The 16,793-nt window shown below is 49.2% G+C and overlaps 1 protein-coding gene and 1 pseudogene across 2 annotated transcripts in view; one reads left to right on the top strand and one right to left on the bottom strand.

Moving 5' to 3' along the window:
* Positions 1 to 16,793, top strand: part of TENM2 (teneurin transmembrane protein 2) — an 883,834-nt gene that overhangs the window by 366,467 nt on the left and 500,574 nt on the right. The window lies entirely within an intron of this gene.
* LOC118616354 lies at positions 10,491 to 12,499 on the bottom strand (annotated as a pseudogene).

Raw genomic sequence — 16,793 nt, 5'->3', positions numbered from 1 at the left:
CAGGTATGTGATAAGCAATGACTCGCCTGTCGTAAGTTCTAACTTCTGCGGATCAGAAATCGGAAACTATTGTTAACGTGTCAGCTCTTTTCCTAGCACCAGTTGGGAATAAGGGATATCTCCTTCTTCACCCTCTGCCTTTCTACCCCACCACCTGCTTCCCGATGCTGCGCTGCGTAGGGCTCCATCCCCCTCACGCCACGACCTGAAATGATCTCACTTATGCAGATGCCTACGTGGTACTGCCATTGTCCTCGCTGGATTGTGGGCGCCACGTGATGGACCTCATCTGCCCTGGCACAGCTTGTTCTCAGAGTCTAATACGGTGCTTGGCACACAGCATTAGGTCAATAAATATTTATCGAAGAGTCGAATGAATTAGCTGGAGGCCATTGCCCCCATTCAGTCTAACTCGGTGGATTAGTTCCTAATTCTGGCTGTCACCTGGGTCTTTGTTGTAAACATAGTTTCCAGATCACCACCCCCGGATAGTCTCATTCAGTTTGTCTCAGGTGAAGCTTAGGAATCTGTATTTTTAATTAGCAGCTCGGGTGGCCGCCGCAGCAGGTGACCGCCACAGCCCGTGCCTGGACTGACACACGGGAGTTTTTCCCATGGGGGATATCCCTGAAGCCAGAACTTCATTGTCAGCATCACCTCAACCACATTTCATGTATTGCAAGCAATGAGTTAATTATGTATCCATGATGTTTAAAAAATATATACCTCCAAGTTTTATCCAGTTTGCATATGAGCTACCAGCAGAAACAGGTGTATTTATTCATACCTCGTTTGCAGTTAGGTAGGGACACCAGCTGTCTAGTCAGGTGCCTCCTCCCCAAGAAAAAGACAGATTGGTTAGGTTAACAAATAAAATGCCAAACTGCTAAGAGGTTGCCCAGATGGCCTATGGGCTTTCTCCGACAATGGCATCCATACACGGTGGCATTGTAGCAGATGGACCAGAGTGCTGGGAATGAGGCCCTTGTGAGTCCTTGCGCCGGTCCCCTGAAGAGCTGCCTGGTTGGCTTACAGGAATCCAGGCGGCAGAATGAAGTAGAAATCGGGAGCCCAAGCTTTAGAATCAGACAGCCCTGGGTCTGAGTTAGAGTGACCACTGATTACACTGTGATATGGGGGATTGTATGCAGCCCAGATGGGACCAGGGGTTTCTTCTGCAATTAGGGACAATACTGTCTAACTCATGGGTGTGGGATGCGCTCTCAGTACCGTGTGTCTGGCATTTGTAAATATGGTGTCCAGTAAACCAAAGATCAATCATAACCTCTGGAAGATTCACTCATACCATTTCATTGCCAGAAATCGCCCTACCAAGTCTCCAAAATCGAATAAATCTTGTCCCTGTCGGTCAGGAGAGGGACCAGTCAAAAGTCTTCATCTGGGTGTGGAAAATGTAAGAAAAATGGAACTTTGTTTAAAAAAAAAAAAATTCCTCCTCGAAATTTCATTTGATATGCACTAGATGAAGCTCAGATTTTAGTAAGTGGATCTTTAAATAGTCACATGATTTACCCGAAAGATGAATTGGGCTCAGAAAACAAGTCTGGCTGGATTCAAACCATGCAAACTTCATCTCCTAAGGAATAGTCTCATGGGGAAACCGAGGGGCCGGTGCTGGAGGGCTGGGTAACGGTCATAGCCGACAACCGATGCCCTCCCCCCACTGTCATCTATTTTTTAACAAATGTCTAGGGAAAAGGTGTGGACCAGCGCAGGGGTGATCAGCATTAGTCAGAGTGAAGGGACCTGGGGTCCATGTTGGAAGAAGCACAGCTCAGCTGATTCTGTGCCCCATGGTAAAACCCATGAGCAGAGAGACGAGAATGCTGAGCTTGCTCTATACCCCGAGTGCGCTGATTAGTATGACCAAGGCGCCGGGCACCGCTGTCATTCACCAGGCTGGAGGCCGGGTACCTGGGGGAATATCCCTCCACCGCCTTCCAGTCCCTCAGAGGTTTCCCTTCAGAATGGAACTCAGGGAGCCCCGCGCAATCATTCCTCTGAACTTTTAAAAATAACTTAAGTCATGGAAGCAGAGCAGACCAATTGGTCGAAGGAACTTTTTTTACAATTTCTTCTCAGATATTTGGACGGGCGACAGCAGCCTCAGGTTGAAGTTTTAGTATTTTGGGAGATGTTCAGAACCCATCAGCCTTCTCGGCGGGCATCCCCCTAGAGTTCCTGCTGCTCACCCCTCCCTGGGCCTGGCCCAGCGCGATTTCTCATCCCCAGGAGCCCATGGAACGTCTTTTGGGCAACGGGCACATGATGGGGGGAGGGGAACAGGTGGAGAGTCCTAGCTCTCAGCTGCAGCTGCTGATTGGAATCACCTAGGCATCTTGACGTGACTGGCTGGGGACTGGTTGGGGGCGTGGCCTGGGCGTGGCCTGGGAAAGGCCCCAGGTGATCTGTGCCCGCTCAGTGTAGGACCAGCGCTGGAGAGAGGAGCATCTCTTTCCATGGGAAGGCAGGTACCGGGCTTTACTTTTGGCGCCGGCCTTTGAGAAATCAGTGGCAAACCACGCCGGTTACCGCTGTCACCTAACAACCAGCCTTGTTTTCAGGGGAGGAGCCTTGATGCCGAACCCACTCGTCTGTCCTTAGCGGTTCCAGCCGTGGTGCCGGGGAGCGGGCTCGCTGTGTGTCCCCCGCGCTCCTGGGCCCGGGGCGCCTGCTCCCTCCCGAGCAGGCAGGCATAGTTCTCGGCCATGGGTTAGGCGAAACCAGACAGAGAAGCTCCTGAAACTGGACGGTGTCGTCACAGTTATCAGAATGGATTGTGTTGACACGGAGGGTGGAGGGGAGAGACCGTCACCCTGGCCAGTGTGGCTCAGCTGGTGGGACAGTCTACCCAGCACCGAAAGGCCGTGCGTTTCATTGTGGGGGGTTTGATCCCTGGTCGAGGTGCATGCAGGGGGGCATCCATCAATGTTTCTCTCTCACATCGGTGTTTCTCTCTCTCTTCCCCTCCTCTCGCTCTCTAATCCATAAAAACATATCCTCAGGTGAGGATTAAAGAAAAAAAAATCAGCCCTGGCCAGTTTTTCTCAGTGATTAGAGCGTCGGCCTGTGGTCCGGAGAGACCCGGGTTTGGTTCCCGCTAAGGGCATGTACCTCGGTTGCAGTTTGTCCCCGGCCCTGGTTGGGTCGTGCAGGAGGCAGCCACTGGATGTGTCCCTTTCACATCGATGTCTCTCTCTCTCTCTCTCTCTCTCTCTCTTCCTCTCTCTCCTTCCCACTCTATCTGAACAAAAAATGGAAAAATGTCCTCGGGTGAGGATAAAAAATAAATCATCCTCATCGATAAATAGCCCATCCTTACACAAGGAAGAGCAGCCACCAAACTAACTTCCATTCATTTTCCCGTCTGACTACATCTCAGAGCCAGAAGTGTAGGTTTATTCTCTATGTGACTGTACAGAATTCTTCTGCTCTTCTTGCCTTTGATGGTGTCAGGTCCCAAAGGGACACCCACTCCTTTGAAGGTGTATCACTGTTTTGTGGAACCCAAACCCCAGCGTTCAGCTGGGCTCCTTCCCAGAGCAGAACTTCCCAGTGTGAGTCCCACGTGTCACTGGTGGTGCCCAGGTGCTTGTAAGTACTGCACCTGACGCAGCATCAAACAGCTTTGGATCACCCAGGAGAGGTGGACAGACGTTTTCTGTAAAAAAGAAACAGAGTAAATCTGTTGGGCTTTGCGGGCCCGTCCAGGCTCTGCTGCTACTCAACTTGGCCACGTTAGCACGAAACCAGCTGTAGAGAATAGAGAAGTGACAGGTGCGTCTCCAAAGACACCTTTGTGTGAACCATAAGATTTGAGTTTCATATAATTTTCAGGTGTCATGGAATGTGATTTTTTTCTACTAATTTTTTTTCAGCCATTTAAAAATGGAAAAATCATTCTTAGCTCACCACGTGTACAAAAATAATTCCTGGGCCAGGCCGCTGCCTCCTGCTGCCAGGAGAGCCTCTCCGGGGTAATAAACATCCGTGCTTCTCCACGACCCACGACTCACGTGTTAACAGTGAGAGGAGGCAAGCTTGTCTCTTTATTAGACAGCAATATTTAGCTAGGGCTTAACCTCACTGCACTGATTCCTTTCCATTTTATTATACAAACTACCTTCTATGTATTGTCGTTACATGGAATTTCTATGTAGAACAATGATTAAAAATGAGTTGATGTACAGAAAAATACTTAAGGTCCAGGTGATACATGTATTAGTAATAATCATGGGATGCATATTTACGAAATTGCTATCTAGATTGATAATCTATGATTGTGTTCTTCTCGGGAGGAATACCTGTGTTTTGGGGAGGGGGGGGCTTATTATTTCACACAACTCATGATATTTTTAAAAACAGACCCTCTCCCCCTGATTAAACACACAACCCCCCCATCCATCTACCTATTTACATCAGAACCAGCCAAGATATGAAAACCAAACTAAAGTACAGTTACAAGTTGAGATGACTCATGAAATACAAGCATCCCTCTCAGATACTGCAGCTGTGGTTCTAGACCACTACAATAAAGCAAGGACCTCGCGTCGTAATCTTTTTGCTGGTGGAGGGTCTTGCCTCCGATTTGTAAAACATGCAACATCTGTGAAACTCAATGAAGCCAAGGGCAATAAAATGAGGCATGTCTGCAATTCAGCGCAGGGCTGGCCTGCTTAAAATCTTAGGAGGCTCCTCAGGGTGCTGGGGAAACAGGCAGCCAGCCAAGCTGACCTGCCCACGAGACGAGACGTGGTCCCTGCCTTTCTGGGGGTGGGGGGGCCATTATGCTCCCTCTATCCACCCCTGACTTTCAGGTTCTCACCCTTGCCCTCTGTGTCCTGCGTAGGGCCTGACTCAGTTTCTCACCCTGGGCACTGTTGACTCCGGGGCCAGGTCATGCTCAGGTCTGGGAAGCTGGCCCCTGCATTGCGGGATATTAAGCAGAATTCTGGGCTCTACCCACGTCGATGCCAGGAGCACCACCTGCCCGGTGACGGCAAACAGCAGAGCCTCCAGATTCTTCCACGTGTCCCCCCCACCTCAGACATGGCTCTCCCAGGGACACTGCCCCCTGTTACCCCACTTTTCAACACGACTCCTCTGGTTCAAAGCTTTCGTTCTACATGTCACTTTTCCTGACACGTTGTGTTGATTTGTGACCATGCATCTGTTTATGGCTTTCACGTCTGCCTGTTCACTGGATTAGAGGTTCCTGGGGGGGCGCGCCCATGTGTTCCCGGCCTCCCTCCCAGCAGTTCCCAGGCGCCTGGCATGTGGCAGGATGTCAATGAATAGGTTTTGATGGACAGAGTCAGATTTTCACCCCCTAACGCGGCGTGCCTCCTGTGGTGGTCATATCTGCCTCATCGCTGGCTGCTCGGGTTTGGGTCACTTATCACCAACAATAAATCTCCAGGAGCTCTGAGTACCACAGGCTGAGCAGTTACCCCTCTGAGCGAGTACATTGCTTCATGCTCGGGATACAAACACGTGCTCTGGTATTTGCTTTTCTTGTCGACAAGAAAATAAGCCCAACTCTAAATGCCGTGGAGGGGGATGTCTCCTCCTCCCTGTTCTCCGTTATGTGAGCTGATCTTGGGTCCAGATCTGATTAGCTGAACAAGCAGCCTCTCTGGGCAGTAATTCCAGCCCCACACAAAGACTTCTTCTCCTTAATATTCCGTTTACCATTATCCCCCTCCAATTCAGGGGGTGCTTTTAGGGTTCATTGTGTTTTGTTTACCTTTAGAGTTATCTCTCAGAGCAGAGGGTTGCATTTCTGTCTGAAAGACGATGGCTGCTGATCACCTTGTCGGCCGGCCCTGTGTCTCCCACGAGCCCGCTCGCCGTGCACTGCGGTGACCGTCCGAGGGACTCGACATTTTCCAGCCAGGCCACAGTCTGCTCGTCTGGGTCTCTCCAACCGGCTTGGGCCACTCTGTTCCCTGTGTGAGGACATTTGCACCCATCGCCTTTTCCTAGAAATAATCCCTTCATTTCCAAGATTGATTGATGTCTCTTCTACCCGCCTGCCCAGGCCTCTGATCTCCTCCATGATTGCATTTAAAACAAGACTGTGGCCCAGTGGGTGTGGCCCAGTGGCTGAGCATCAGTCCATGCACCAGGAGGTCGCTCGTGCAATTCCTGGTCAGGGCACACGCCCAGGTCATGGGCTTGATCCCCAGTGGGGGGCCTGCAGGAGGCAGTCGATCAGTGTTCTCTCTCATCGATGTTCCTATCTCTCTCTCCCTCTCCCTATTCTCTCTCTCAAATCAATAAAGGAAAAAAGTTTTTTTAAAAAAACTAGACTGCAGTTGCCTGCACTCCCACCCCCTATTGCTTGGGAATGTCCAGTAGGAGGAATAGAGAGGGCTTCCCTACGTATATTTTAAAGGCATTAAATACCTTTAAACTGTAGACACCCCCAAACTGAAAATTAGTTCTGTTGTTGGCTGGTTATAAAAGTCCACTTTTGGTGAGGGGTCGTGAAAAGAAATATATATGGCTATTTCAGAAGACTGGACTCAGTACCTAAGAGATGGCAAATATGCCAAGTCCTGCAAATCAAAACTCTGAAGGACTGATAGAGGCTCAACTTACCCGAACACTGTGTTGAGTAGGATTCTGAGGTCTGATCCCAGCTCAGTAACAAGAGCCATCGGATCCATCAGTTAAGTGTGCAATGCACAGCAAGCAGCGGTGGCCACCTGAATAGCAACCAAAGTCAAAGAGGTCACTCACCAGTCAGAGGAACATCCGAACAAAATTCTGCTTCCTATACCTAGTGTTTAAACCTGAGGATCCCGGGCTTGAGGGACCTCTTTAGACATTCCGAGTCTAATCGCCCGGATTTAGGGATGACGCGGCCAAGGCTGCAGAATCGGGATGCTAAGCAAGTCTCCACAATAGCAAAGAAAGCGCTAGAACAGGGCCCCTCTGATTCTCTTCCTAAGAGGTCTGAACCCTGCTGCGTTTGTGGGGCAACACTTCTGTGGCATGACTTGCAGTCTAAGAGGCCTCTGGATCTACTATCCCTCTGCCTGTGGCTGAGGGGTGCCCACGAGCATCCGGTGCTAGTGTAGCAGGCTTGACTGGCATCAGCCATGAGCCAGGCTGTGCTAAGCACACGGTGATGTCTCTGCCTCGCCCGTCCCGACAGCGCCGTGTGGTAGCACGTGTCCTTTCCAACCCCAGCGAGGGAACGGAGACTTGGAAGATGAACTCGCAGCTAGAAATAGAGGCTCACTTCTGTAAATACATTGCTATATATGGAAGTTTGGGGGGAGATTTTTATGTAGCACCTATGAGGACGTCTTGAGTCCTTCAGACCTCTTCACAGACATGATATATCTTAGAAACAGAATGAACTCGGCAAAGACAGTTTCTCTGAAAAGATAGAAAGAGTACTTGACTCAGACAGTGATGTCTTCTTGCTCCCTTGACAGGGAAAGCAGGTGGAAACTGGTTTATTTTACTGCTTCAAGTCGTTTAAAAATTGGGATGTGAACACTGGCTTGTATGGTTCAGTAGCTAGAGTGCTGGCCCGTACACCGGAGGGTCTCGGGTTTGATTCCTGGTCAAGGGCATGTACCTGGGTTGCAGGTTTGATCCCCAGCCCCAGTCAGGGCTCGTGTGAGAGGAAACTAATCCACGTGTGTCTCTCTCTTTTCTCTCTCCCCCACTCACTCTCAAAAAATCAATGGAAAAAATCTCCTTGGATGAGAATTAACAACAACAAAAAAATTGGGATCTGATACTAGAAGTCATAGATGATGCACGTTAGGATTAAAAAGAAAAAAAGACCTAGCATTCCCTGGGGACTTAATCCATGCTGGGGGCTGGGCATGTTCACGTCCCGTACTGCATGACCCCAAAGGGCTCCTTCCATATAAACTGTGACCCCCATGGTGGCTTGGGGTGCGGGCCCTGCCTTTGGGGCTGCTAATATTACCCCACGTGGTGCTGAGTATGCAGAGGCTTATTGGTTAGTTCAGGCATGATGCAGCTGGGAAGAGGCTGAGCTGGGATTTGAACCCGGGGCATTGCACTTCAGAGCCCTGGCTCCTCACTGCTCTGGGTGCACGGACACCCCATGAGCATCCTCTCTCAGGGCTGAGAAGCAGGCTGATTAAATCAGCAAGGCCATGCTGCCCGGATTATAGGAAATCAGTCTTCATAGGAAGCAGAGAGCTAGACATTAGGGATGGGATGCTATTAGCAGTCGATTGCAGATATCACAATGCAGCCCATATTGAGAGACTGTGTTTTAAAAGCAAAATAAACAGCTTCCATTTGAATATGTATCGATTCCACATTTGGGACCATTATACTGCTTCTTAGGACGGTGTGCACTGGAAAAACAAAACCGAGGGTTAGAAATAGTACTTGGTTCGGCACCAGCACACACAGTTGTTCTCTACCTTGAAAAGACACGAACTAGTATGTTTTTGACGAGCTCCAGGAAAAGCAATATGTGAATTAATTTCAGTTTCAAATGAGCAGCAGGAATTATGCAGGTAAAAATATTTATGTTAATATGCTGGAACTGCCACATTTTATCAGTGTGACCAGTAGCACTTTCTAAACAACAGCTGCTAGAAAATTGTACACCAAAAATGAGGCAGTTCTATGGAAAATGTCATTTTTGCATCCTAGCTATTATGTTTTCTCCCAGTCCTTGTATTTCCCTGCACTCTTGCAGAATGTGGGTTGGTTTTTTGTTTGTTTGTTTGTTTTGTTTGTTTCATAAGTTGCAAATTCAGGGTAAAATGAGGCAACTTTTTGACTTGGCTAAAGCCAAACATAGAGTGATGAATACTCCAAATTGGTTTGAAAGGTAGAACTATGAAATATCAGCAGTTTCATGATGATTTTTTTCCCTATCAGTTTCAGATTACTTTGCATAAAATTAGCATACGGTAGCCATCACTCATTCTTGGTGTAGCGGCTGAAGCTGCAGTGACAGGTAGGAAAAATTAAACGTAGACCCTGACGAGGAGTGTTCGAGCCCACTGGCTCTGCAAGCAGCCAGCGTCGGCTCGGCTCTTTGCCAGCTGCCTGCGAGCTCTTGGGCAAGTCGACTGAGCTCTGGTTCCGTGGCTTCCGCTGGAAAAGGGATGAACAGCGGCTCCACCTCATTGATTGGTATCAGCCTTCGCTGAACGGATGCATATAGAAAGTGTCGGGCAAAAGCTTCGGTCCTAGTTAGTAGGACTCTAAGTCGTTTTTGTTACTGCATTGTCTTCTTCTCTGCTTTGCACTGGGAAAGAATCTGCCTGCCTCGCCGTGTATTTTCTTATTTTATTAAGAGTTGCGAACTTTTCACTGGCCCTTTGCTGACTGTGATTAGTATGTATGCTGTCATGAACTTGAACTGTACTAAAAGTTAATATGTTTCTTTAAATGTCATTATCAGTTCCTTTGAGGGAGTATTTACTTTGGCAAGTTAGAAGTCTGTCCTGCTTTAAGCACACCACCAGGCTTATTCAATTTCGGAAATTTTCACACCACATGGGACCTTGCACCGGTTACAGAAAACTATCAAGCGTGTTCTGTGCCTTCAAAGAGATCTGGGAAGGATCACTGACATCTTTTTATATAGAAGAGGAAACACTCCGAAATACCAAAGAAAGGTTTAATGCACGTATAATAACTGATATGACAGGCCGATTTAACTCCTCAGTGAGCAGATCCTGCTGACTCTGCCACAGGTTCATTCAGGTACACCAATGAGATAAACATCGCCTGCCACACCCGAGTGCCCCAACCCCTTGAGCAAGGTCATGGAGGGGGCACCGTGTGGCCTCAGGACCGTGTCTTTCCTGGTAAAGTCCTGCCTCCCAGGTCCCCCCAGGTCACCTCCTGAGTGTGCTGGTTTGTGTCTTGCTTTTCTCCATGGGGCCATGTCCCTCACTTGGTTTTCATTTGTTTTAAAGTACAAAGGGCTGGATTTACCACTGCGGGAATCCTTTCCACTGTAAATGTTTTCCAAGAACTGCGTGTTTGTTTTCTTCAGAAATCTTTATCTGGGCATGCTCTTCTCCTGCTTGTCCTGTCGTGCACACACATAGGCACACCCCCTTAGGGGTCCGCGCACAGGGACCCCTTAGTGTTCCCTCTACACCGCCATCCTGTGCCCCAGAGTTGCCTCGGCTGCAGTAGTCCAGACACTTCCAGCCCAGGGCACGCGGGAAGGGCGCCGGGTGATACCCACGGTCCGTGGTATGCAGTCCGTGGTACGCAGCGTCGAAAGGGACGTGTTCCATCCTGGTTTCAGCAGCAGTCGGCATGGGCGTGATTCCTATTTGTTCCAAGAGGAGTCATCATAGAATTACTTTATATCTTCTGGAAAAAAGTAGTTTTCCTCTTTCATCCCAGGCACCCGGGGTAGAACCCAACAGGCACATGAGTTCCTGCCCTCAGCAAGTTCCCAGGGAGGCTGATGTATTCATTTCAGGGTGGTCGTGTCAACCCCTCAGGGCTTTGGGTGTGATGTGGCCGATCTCGTCTCCTAGGAGAGTCTGAGAGAGTAAAAGGGGGGGGATTGGCTCCTCTCCATGTGTTTTGGGTCTTGTTGCCTTTGTGATTGTTTAGCCTTTTCTCCCGCCGCTGAGCCAGCAACAGGGGCGAGGAGGGGGTGGGGGGATGGAAGGCCTGCGCTGTTCCACAGAGGAGGCGAAGGAATTCCTCGCAGGTGAAATGATTTCCGACACTTCTGAACTAGGTCCCCTATGCGGTGGGCGATGGCTGGGGTGCGGGTGTTCCTCCGTTACCTGGTTGGAAGCTCTTCCTCCCTCGGTTGCCCATGGCCACGGGGTGGCGTACTGGGAGCCAGCTGCAGGGACCGTGTGCCCTCCCCACTTGCCTTCAGGGGGCCGTTCTCCCAGTCCCTTCTGCACGCTGAGCCCCTTTCTTGACAAATAATACTTGTCCCTACAGATCACTTCTCTGGGTGTAGTCTTAGCCCCCAGTTTTAATTTAACACGGTTTTCTTTCTCCGAGTGCTATAACCTAAGCGCACCTGGCTCAGTAGGAGCCGTCCCTGCTCATTCATTTACACCAGAGCCCATCGTACAGAAGTTAGTGCTTTAGGGGGTCATGCACGGAGGGAACGAGAGGGCGGGAGGGGAAGAAATGCTTCCGATAAAAGAATGTTCCCCCCTCACCCCTCACTGCCGTCAGGGAGGTAAAATATGTTCAAACAGAAGATTCGATTCCAATATGCCGTGATAAATGATAGAGGGAAACAGCAATGACAAGGAGACAGAGGGCAGGAAGGTCGGGAACTCAAGGAAACAGGAGGCTTGAAATAAAACTTGCGTCGAGGGACTTTGAACCGCAGTCACTTCGTGTGCCTTAACTGGTTTTGCTTCTTGTTGCCGTGCTGTTCGAGTGGGGACCATCAGAAGTTTACATTTTGTGTGCATCTCCAGGCTATGTTTCTTGATGTTGAAGAACATCTAGTGCCTGCTAAGCTTTTCCCCGGGATGCCGAGACGTGGCACCTCAGGTGTGAGAGGGGGTGTGTTGGGTCTGGTAGAGTATGGGGAAGGTGGATGGGACTAGGGCTATCGATTCGTGGCTTCTGGTCGATTCTGTGGCATGAATCGTTGACGGTGGAGTCCGAATCGCCCGACGTTGTAAAAGTCATTGTCCAGGGACCACGCGTTGCTTTGAACTTGCAGAAACACCCGAAGAAGACCACGCCTTGCTGAGCTGACTGGCCCCAAGCTTTCGTGCATTTGATGTGGAAAGTGATCGATCTTAACTTAATTTCTCTTTTTTAACTGAAAGAGTCGACTATTTAATTTCACATTTCACAATTCACATGAAAGTTGCTTTTTTTTTTTTTTTTTTTTGGTCCCACTGCTGCCCTCCCAAACTGTTCTCTCTCAGACAGGAAGAGGGAGTGAGTCTCCTTGTCATGCTGTTAGAAAACACGCCGAGGGCCAGCGTCACGGTCTCCTGGCGAAGTAGACAAGTAATATAAAACTGGTAGAAAGAGGCTCCTCTCTCTCCACATCTGTCTGGTCAAGTCATTCCCGGCCGAGTGGACACCATAATGGGACGGCAGGAGGTCTCATCACTGGGGACCCAGCGTCATTGGCATGTGCCCTCCCGTAGACGGCCTCATTCCGGGCTCAGGTCCCACTGGCATCATGCCAGGAGGAGGAGGACCCAGCATGGCATCATGGGAGGGCCCCCATATGGGGTGCTGGCATCATCCCAGGGCAAGGAGGACTGGAAGACGGGGTGGGGGGGCACGGGGCTGCCCTGCAGGGGGAGGAGCGGAGAACAGACCAGGAGGCGTCTTTCCTGCTGAAATGCGGTGGTTTTGTCAGCCAGGCTCTGAGCCTGCTCGTCCATCCATTTCTTTCATTTCCTCTCTGTGTCTCCGACCACGGCCGTGTGTCCCTCACAGATGGAGAGTCACGGGTGAGGTGTGGATCGCAGTGGTCACGGTGAGACTTGGACATGTTGCTCTGCAGGCTGCTGGTTGAACTGATTTCTTAATAGTAAATATTTAAAAGGAAAACTTTGCCCCCGTGCTCACTCTTGTAGCTGGCATGGTGGTCACGTTCTGTTGCATCTGAGGGCAACTCAGCTGAGCTCACGCCAGGTGACATTAAAAGCCATGATAAAGCTCATAGACCACACATACTTCAGTAAAACAGAATAATTCATAAGATCTTGACTTCTTAGAACTGTGATTCTAAAAAAATATAGTATAATTGGTGAAAATCTGGGTGTTCCTATTACATTTCTTTTCCCCCCCTGTTGGCTGTTCTGGGTGAAACTTTGGAGTGTGTTCTGGGTTTATGATCACCTTGGGCTGTCATTGACCCCTCCCTACTGCTTGTCTGGTTCCGGAATTGGCTTCTGAATTTGTAGCTAAAGTAAACAGCAAAGCTCTGTATTTATGGACTGTGGTACGGAGGGAAGTGTGGGTGTTCCTAATACTAAATTAGAATGAATTTGTTCGATGCAGGGTAGTTCCCCGAGCCTGTCCTCTGCTCAGGGCTTAGCGATGACTTGGACTCGTAACACACAGAGGTGTTAGTGAACATACATCGGAATGAAAAGCACGCGTTGGACATGATACACTTCTAGACACCCTAGAACGCAACGCTGTATTTTGTTAAGCTTTGGTGTGAACGTTTAAACCATACCGAATATGTGTACAAATGTCAGAAAAACACATATTTTTTTCTTCTGAGGAATCCAAGCTCTCATCCAGGTCTTTAAGTAGCTCTGATTAGTAAAGTCAAAATATTCACTACAATGTACCAAAGTGAAAAGGAATTGGGTGATGCTCAGTGTTTTCTGGTCCAACGGTTTCTCTGCTTACTGGATATGATCAGGAATTTCTTACACTCTTGATATATTTTAATTCCTTGATGTGGAAATACAGTCTAGAGTTGAAAAGACAAATCGATTTTTATCTCCAATTCTGATTCCCATTGATTGGGGGTGGCTTCCTGAAGTATTGATTTGAGAAGATGTTATGTGGTATCTGGGTTCAGTTAAAAAAGAGGGGGGTTACCACAATTAAGGAGTACTTTCTGCCACAAGGAAGAAAATGATATGGAAGGGAGGAGGAGGGAGATGGAGAGATAGACTGTATTATATGGATATACTTATTATATATGTGCATACTATATTATCAAAATAAGAGTCTATGCACTTTTAATTTTGAAAATTCATTATAAAGGTGAAATCGCATAATATAGGAGACAGAGAGTTGTTCATCAGCCCATCACGCCTCCTGTCTTGGGCAGAGAGCAGCACCATAGTCTCCGCCTCCCTTGAAGCTCTGTGTGACCGTGCTCCTGAGTGGTGATGATGGGATGTGTGGGGGAATGGCAGTCATCACTTCCAGACATGCAAATACATCTTTCCTACAACCCTCCAGTTCTTCCCTCCGTGCCGTGCCACAGGAGTGGAGGAGACTCGGGTCAGAGGACCAGAAGTTCATGAAGCCACAAGGAGGGGCCCGGGTCCCTGAATGATTGGGTGGATCTGCCCTCAGCCCACCTCCCCTGTGTCTGCCACCTGCATTGCTGTGCAGACAGCAGGAGCACGCCTCCGCTGTGGGGGGCACATTGTCAGGGTGGTGTGCTGCTCTGATGACACTGCGCACAGCGAAGGCTTTTGTAGAAAGTCAACGCGATGGAAGTACAGATTCGAAATACAGAAGGCAAAAGACATGACCTCCCTTTCCATACAAAGTCTGTATTTTACGTCTGTTAAGGAGCCTCCCCGAAGCATTCTTTCTCTTTCATTACATGGGCAGGTGTGTTCTTCGCTCCCTTCTTCATAAATCCGACTTATGCTTTGAACTGCCGATCTTTAGTCCTCTCTGGGGGCGACATTGTCTGCATTTGAATCCAAGTACAATCCCCAAAACTGCACCAGGCTCTGGGAGTCTCCAGGGTGAACAGAAAGGGGACACCCCCACCCCCAGGTCCCATCCCAGCCTGACCGAGTCCACTTTCTGCTTGGTATTCTGTGTCTTCCAGCTCATTTCCAGCTTATTTGGTTTTTTCTTCTCATTTTCTCACCAGCACTTGCCTACTAAAAGTTTATAGAATGTATTTTTCTTTTCCTAAGCGTAATATTTTTGCATTTATTTTGTTTCAAGTTCATTGGATGTAAACCCTGCAGTGTATCCAGGCCACTGTAGATCCTAAGCCTGTTGTCTCTTCCGGACAGCAGGGTACTCGCTGCAGAGAGCAAAGGTATACCTAACTCCCTTGTCCACACGTGTACACACAGCAGTCAGACATGGCAGCTGTCCGTGAGGCCGGCCGGTCCAGCCGGACTGACATGTTCTGGCAACAGGGCTGTTCGAAGGGACGGAGAACTTACCTGTAGGACAGTTTGCTCTCTGCATGTCGCCCCCAAGCTCCGCTCTCTGCAGACACACTTTTCTTCTCCACGGTTCACAAGGCAGAACATGACTGCTGACACCCCTAACTTGCACGTCCCCGCTGTTCAAGAACGTGGCCCTGAATTTTAGAGTTTTAAACATCAGAGCGAGTGACAAGAAGCGTGAGCGAGAGACGGCTCTTGGTCCGCCTTGGTCGCGTGTCCACGGCGGTCCCAGTAAAGTCCAGCAAGGAGAGCAGGATGGGAGTAAAAGTAGGGCTCTCCGGTCCCACACTTGTAAGTTGGGGGACTCATTCTGAATCCGGCACAATCCCCAAAAGGTCGTCAACACTGAAGCAAATGATGAGAGCCAATGGTAGAGGGATGCAGAGAGGTAGATGAGAGGAGGAAGAGAAAGAAGTTAGAGAGACTGATGATCAGTGAGCTCCCTCTGAACCTGGAATTCCAAGGAACTTGTATACGTACGCACACTTCTCGGGAGTTGCATATGCACACACACAACGCACTTAGTGAATACCTGCTATTTACCGTGCACTGCAGGGCTCTGGGGCCATCCTGGTGCCCAGGTCTCTTTCAGTTGCATGGGAAACACAGACACGTGACCACAGGAAAAGACATCATTGTGCATGATGGCCATGGAGCACATACTCGCCCAGGAACGAAGAATGGCCAGACGTCCTCCCAGAGGAGCAGGTGCCTGAGATGACTCTGAAATGCAGAGCCTGGTGAAGGGCAGTGAGCAGCCCCTTCCCGACCGGAGCGTGACACGGATGAAGGCCTGACAATGAGAAACCGTGTCACGTGTTCTGGGCAGGTTGGCCCAGACCTGCTGAAGAACACAGAGGTAGGGGAGGAAAGCAGAGGGAGGGATCGAAGGCAGCTTTGAAAAGCACTACTGGCCAGGTTAATCAGTCCAGACATTAACCTACAGACACTGGGAAACCACTGGAAGGTTTGAAGCAGAGGAGTGATACCATCACACTTGTCTTAGATCGCCTGGCAGACACGCAGGAAATGGACTGGAGGGGGAGGCTCGTTGAGCAGCTATTGCAGGAGTCGAGGAGAAAGATGATGGGGATCGGAACTAAAAGCAGAGCCCAGCCAGTGTGGCTCAGTGGTTGAGCATCGGCCCATGCACCAAGAGGTCGTCGGTTCGATTCCAGGTCAGGGCACATGCCCAGGTTGTGGGCCTGATCCCCAGTGGGGGGCGTGCAGGAGGCAGCCAATCGCTGTTCTCTCTCAGAGATGTTTCTCTCTCTCTCTTCCTCTCTCTCTCTCCCTCTCTCCCCTTCCTCTCTAAAATCAATAAAGAAAAAATACTTAAAAAAAAAAACTTAAAACAGAAATAATAACACTATAGCTACCAATCATGTGTGAATTGAACGAATAGCTATTAACATTTCTTGTGGGCCACGCACAGTGCTAGGTATGGGGCATGAACCCTCTTACTCAAACCCCGGAGAAGGCCTAGCATGCAGGTTACTGTTCATACAGATGAAGCAGTTGAGGCTCAGACAGAGAAGTGACCTGGTCCAAGTTCTCGTAGCCAATGCGTCTAAGTCACTCTAACAACTTTAGTAATTAACCACCATCCCAATGATAATAGTGATGAAGAGAAGGAAGAGGGGTTAGAAATATTGATCCCTGGCCAGTGTGGCTCAGATAGTTGGGCATCGTCCTGTGCACCAAATGGTTACCGGTCTGATACCCACTCAGGGCACGTGCCTGGTTTGCCGGCTGGATCCTCAGTAAGAGGCATGCAGGAGGCAATTGATCAATGTTTTTTCTCACATCAATGTTTCTCTCTCTCCTCTTCCTTCCTTCTTCTCTCTCTAAAAATCAAACTTAAAAAATTTATTTTTAAAGAAGAAAGAAAACAGA

The sequence above is a fragment of the Molossus molossus genome, unplaced genomic scaffold (assembly GCF_014108415.1).
Source record: "Molossus molossus isolate mMolMol1 unplaced genomic scaffold, mMolMol1.p scaffold_m16_p_4, whole genome shotgun sequence".
NCBI lineage: Eukaryota > Metazoa > Chordata > Mammalia > Chiroptera > Molossidae > Molossus > Molossus molossus.
Note: the sequence above shows the minus strand (reverse complement) of the source record. Positions and strands in the feature narration are given on the sequence as shown.